This window comes from Eriocheir sinensis, chromosome 44 (assembly GCF_024679095.1).
Source record: "Eriocheir sinensis breed Jianghai 21 chromosome 44, ASM2467909v1, whole genome shotgun sequence".
NCBI classification, from domain to species: domain Eukaryota; kingdom Metazoa; phylum Arthropoda; class Malacostraca; order Decapoda; family Varunidae; genus Eriocheir; species Eriocheir sinensis.
In genome coordinates, this window is record NC_066552.1 from 8,919,124 (window position 1) to 8,924,123 (window position 5,000).

Genomic DNA, 5,000 nt, shown 5'->3' on the forward strand with positions numbered 1-5,000 from the left:
AAAAAAAAAGATTGCCAAATGAAGATGACGTCAGTATCAGGAAGAAGTACGTGGAGGAGGAGGAGGAGGGGAGGAGGAGGAGGAGGAGGAGGAAAGTACATAGTTATAAGAATATAAGAACATCAGCGTTCTGGTATGAAGAAGAAAGGAATTTGTAAATATACCTCATTCCTATTTTGAGAGAGAGAGAGAGAGAGAGAGAGAGAGAGAGAGAGAGAGAGAGAGAGAGAGAGAGAGAGAGAGAGAGAGAGAGAGAGAGAGAGAGAGAGAGAGAGTGAATCGGAATGTTGAAAGGAGGAGGAGGAGGAGGAGGAGGAAGAGGGAGATGAGGAGGAGGAGGAGGGGAAGGAAATGGAGGGGAAAAAGAGGAGGGAGGGGAGACTGGGTGGGTGGATGTGGATGCAGGGAGAATGGATGGGTAATGGCATGCAGAGGAGGAGGAGGAAAAGGAGGAGGAGGAGGAGGAGGAGGAGGAGGAGGAGGAGCCCTGGGGTATGTAGACGTGAAAGTCGTTTTGCATTCTTCGCATTACTGTTTTCTTTCTTCAGTGGAATGTGAGTGCAACAGACACCTTCCTCTTCCTCCTCCTCCTCCTCCTCCTCCTCCTGTAAACCTCCTCTTCTCCCTGTATTGTTCTCCGCCTCACTTTGGTTTTTCTCTCTCTTTGTCTATGCTTCCAATAAATCTCCCTGATATCTCTCCTTCTTTCCTTCCTTCATATCATTTAGGTCCTTCTTCCCTTCTGTCTCCCTTCCTGTTTTCCTCTTCTCCCTCCTCACTTCACTTTACATTTTCTCCCTTTATTTTTCTGCTTCCAATATCTCCTAACACCCTGTACTTCCTTGCTTCCTTTCTTTCTTTCTTTCTTTTTTATATTCTTTAAGTCCTTCTTCCCTTCTCTTCTCTCCCTTCTTCTTTTTCCTCTTCTCCCTCCTCATCTCACTTTGTTTGTCCCTTTGTTTTTCTGCTTCCAATAACTCCTTAACACTCTATACTTTCTTTCTTTCTTTCTTTCTTTCTTTCTTTCTTTCTTTCTTTCTTCATATTCTTTACGTCCTTCTTCCCTTCTCCTCCCTCCTCCTCTTCCTTCATTGCTCTCCACTTTGCCTCCTCTCTCTTTGTCTCTCTACTTCCATAACTTTCCTAAACTCTTCTTCCTTGAATCGTTTCTTCCTTCCTTCATATCCTTTACGTCCTTCCCTTCTCCCCCTATCCTCTTTTCTTTCTCTCCTCTTCTTTCTCTCTTCTTTCTCTCCCTTTCCACCTCAATTTATCTCTTTTGTCTTTCTACCTCTAGTAATTTATGATCTCTTTACTTTCTTCCTTTGTTCCTTCCTCAAAATCCTTTACGTCCTTCTATCCTCCTTCCTCCACCCCTCCACCCTCCCTCCCTCCTCCACCTCTCGCTTTCCATCTCAGTTTACCTCTTTTGTCTTTCTCTAGTACCTTATGATCTCTACTTTCTTCCTTTGTTTCTTCCTCAATATCCTTTACGTCCTTTTGTCCTCCTTCCTCCACCCCTCCACCCTCCCTCCCTCCTCCACCTCTCGCCGGCTCTCCACATAAACAAGTCGTAAATATCGCCGCATTAACCTCCCAAAGTGACCATTAAGTCGCGCTCCTTCTTTATTTTTCTTGCTTGATCGGCGAGAATCTGTTTCCGCGGCAACCTTGCAGCGAGGACGAGGACGAGGGCGAGGGCGAGGTCGGCGGAGGGCGGGGTGCGGGGGGCGGGGTTAGTACTGGTTTATGGAGGGAGGGGGGAGGTGTGTGTGGGGTGGGTGGGGTGTGTGTGTGTGTTGCATCTCATATGTGAATCTTGGGACACAAACACAGATAGATTGATACATAGATAAAGAGAGAGAGAGAGAGAGAGAGAGAGAGAGAGAGAGAGAGAGAGAGAGAGAGAGAGAGAGAGAGAGAGAGAGAGAGAGAGCAGATTAAGAGATATGCATAAAAGAGGTTGACACAGACGTTATCTTTCACTCTCAGATAAAGACACGCAAACGAGAAGAGATAAACAGATGAACACAAACAGACAGACAGACACAGGCAGGCAAGCAAGCAGGCAGAGAGAAACCTGTACTCTTCGACAACTAGACAGATAGACAGACAGACACACAGGCAGGCAAGCAAGCAGGCAGAGAGAAACCTGTACTCTTCGACAACTAGACAGATAGACAGACAGACACACAGGCAGGCAAGCAAGCAGGCAGAGAGAAACCAGTACTCTTCGACAACTAGACAGATAGACAGATAGACAGACAGACAAAGAAGAAGTTGAATACAGAAGATAATTTGAACTCAGACGAATGGACGAACGAACATATGTAAAGAAAAAATACGTAAAGAAAAAAATAAGTGAAGTTAGAGAGATAGATAGGTAAGGAAATAGAGGAGAGAAAGACGGTGAGCTAGATGAAGAGAAAGACAGACAGACAGACAGACAAACAGACACAAAGACAAGCAAGATTTAACTCTACAAATGAAGCATCTTGTAACGTGGTTCCTGATCCCTTCAAGGTCTCTCTCTCTCTCTCTCTCTCTCTCATGCAGTGCTGATTTTTTTTATTCCGGTATCAACACAGTTACCAATTACACAAGAGAGAGAGAGAGAGAGAGAGAGAGAGAGAGAGAGAGAGAGAGAGAGAGAGAGAGAGAGAGAGAGAGAGAGAGAGAGAGAGAGAGAGAGAGAGAGAGAGAGAGAGAGAGAGAGAGAGAGAGAGAGAGATAGAGAGAGAGAGAGAGAGAGAGAGAGAGAGACGGTCGGAAAGAGAGAGGAGGAGGAAGAGGAAGAGGAGGCTTAGGAGGCGAAGGAACAAAGAAGAGGAAGTTTTTACACCTTAAGGAAATAATTTGTTAAGAAGACACCTTAAAAATTCTCTCTCTCTCTCTCTCTCTCTCTCTCTCTCTGATATGACGTAATGGAAAGGAAGGACAAGGATAAAAGAGAAAGGAAGGAAAGAAAGGCAAAAATAATGTGTTCGACAGCGCAGAATGAGACAGGAAAGGAGATAGAGATAAAGAGAAAAGACAAAGGAAAGCAAGAAGGAAAAATTATATTGCGATTGATAAAGAAGAGGATAGAGATAGAGAAGAGGAAACGAAGTGAGAAACAAAATTGATAAGAATAAGTATGTAGGAAGAAAAGAGGAGGAAAGGACAGAAAGCGATAACTGTAGAATGGGAGCAAAAAGACAGGAGAGAAAGAGAGAGAAAGAAAGAAAGAGGAAGAATGGAAGAAAGACAAGATAGAGACAAAGACAGAGCAAAAGAGGGAGAACAAAAAGAAGAAAAATAGATTATAAAAAGTTGATGCCAGAGAAAAAGGGAACAGAATGAGACAAAGAAGAAGAAAAGAAGAAAAAAAGTGAAGAAGAAGAAGAAGGATAGTCGAATCATACGTCGAAGGAGAGAAGGAAGGAAGAGGAGGAGGAGGAGGAGGAGGAGAAAAAGAAGAAGAGGAAAATAAAAAAAGTAGACAGCAGAGAAAACTACAAAGAAAGTGAAGAAAAAAAAAATATAGGTTAGTCGAATCATACGTCGAAGGAGAGAAGGAAGGAGGAGGAGGAGGAAGAGGAGAAGAATGCGAGAATGCGAGGGGCTGCGATGGTGGAGGTGAGGGAGGAGGGGGTAAGGGGGAGGGGGCGAGTCCTTGTGTTGGCGCCGCGCTGTCACCCTCCTCTACCTTTACTCACCTTTGCACCACCAGGAGGAAAGTTTGGTGGTGGTGGTGGAGCCTGAGTCACCTCCGTGGGCAGGGGTGTGGGCGTGGGTGAAGGAGGGAGAGATGCAGGGAAGGAAGGAAGAGAGAGAGAGAGAGAGAGAGAGAGAGAGAGAGAGAGAGAGAGAGAGAGAGAGAGAGAGAGAGAGAGAGAGGAAGGAAGGAAAGGAGAAAGAAAGGAAGGAAGAGAGAAAGAAAGGAAGGAAGAGAGAAAAAAGGAAGGAAGAGAGAAAGGAAGGAAGAAAGAAAGAAAGGAAGCGAGCAAGAAAGAAAGGAAATATTGATAGTTGAAAGAAAGGAAGGGAAGAAGAAAGAAAGAAAGAAAGAAGAGAGAGAAGAAAGGAAGGAAACCAAGGAGAGGAAAGAAGGAAAAGAAAGGAAAGAAAATAAATGGAAAGGAAGGAGGAAAAAAATAAAAAAAGAGAAAGGAAGAAAGAAAGAAAGGTAGAGAAGAAAGAAAGGAAGGAAGGAAGGAAAAGATTGATGGCTGTAAGGAAGGAACGAAGGAGGAAAGAAACCAAGGAGGAAGGAAAGTTTGATGGATGGATTTAAGGAAGAAGGAAGGAGGGAAGTAAGGAAGGGAGGACATGTAGATAGTGAAGGAATAAATAACGGAGATCGGATAGGAGGAAGGAAGAATTTAAAGGAAGCCAAGAAGGAAGATACTGCAGGTAAAAGTAAAGAAAGTAGGAAGGAGGAAGGAAAAAGGAAGAAAGGTGAGAAAATAAAGAGTGGATAAGGAAGTAATGGAAGAGAAGGAGGGAAAAGTAGATGAGGAAATAGGGAGGTAGGAAAGCAAGTAAAGGAAGAAAAGGAAGAAAAAGTAGGTGAGGAAATAGGGAGGTAGGAAAGCAAGTAAAGGAAGAAAAGGAAGAAAAAGTAGGTGAGGAAATAGGGAGGCAGGAAAGGAAGTAAAGGAAGAAACTAAAAAAAGAAGAATGGATTAAGAGCAAAAAAGAGGAAGGTAGGAAGGAAGGGAGGGAGTGAGTGAGGGTGCAAGATGGTGTGTGCTATGCGTGAGGGAGGGAACAAAGAGGAGACGGAGGAAGGGATGGAGGAAAGGGAGGGAGGAAGTGCAGTGAATAATGAGAGGAAGAAGAGGAGGAAGAAGGGCGTGGATGAAGGATGAAGGAAGTGTAGTGAATAATGAGAGGAAGAAGAGGAGGAAGAAGGGCGTGGATGAAGGATGAAGGAAGTGTAGTGAATAATGAGAGGGAGAAGAGGAGGAAGAAGGGCGTGGGTGAAGGCTGGGGAGGTGAAGGGAGGGAAAGGAGAG

At 44.4% G+C, this 5,000-nt stretch overlaps 2 long non-coding RNA genes across 2 annotated transcripts in view; one reads left to right on the top strand and one right to left on the bottom strand.

Moving 5' to 3' along the window:
* Nucleotides 1-731: 731 nt before the first annotated feature.
* On the bottom strand, nucleotides 732-2,538 carry LOC126980425 (uncharacterized). The gene is made up of 2 exons (XR_007733249.1): nucleotides 2,153-2,538; nucleotides 732-2,080 (listed from the first exon to the last, which is right to left on the bottom strand). It is a non-coding gene; the product is annotated as an uncharacterized LOC126980425 (long non-coding RNA).
* Nucleotides 2,539-3,872: 1,334 nt separating this feature from the next.
* Nucleotides 3,873-5,000, top strand: part of LOC126980426 (uncharacterized) — a 1,367-nt gene continuing 239 nt past the window's right edge. Inside the window, exons 1-2 of the long non-coding RNA XR_007733250.1 lie at nucleotides 3,873-4,511; nucleotides 4,568-5,000. The exon at nucleotides 4,568-5,000 is cut by the window's right edge and continues 239 nt beyond it. This is a non-coding gene — a long non-coding RNA (uncharacterized LOC126980426). The remainder of the gene's footprint in view (nucleotides 4,512-4,567) is intronic.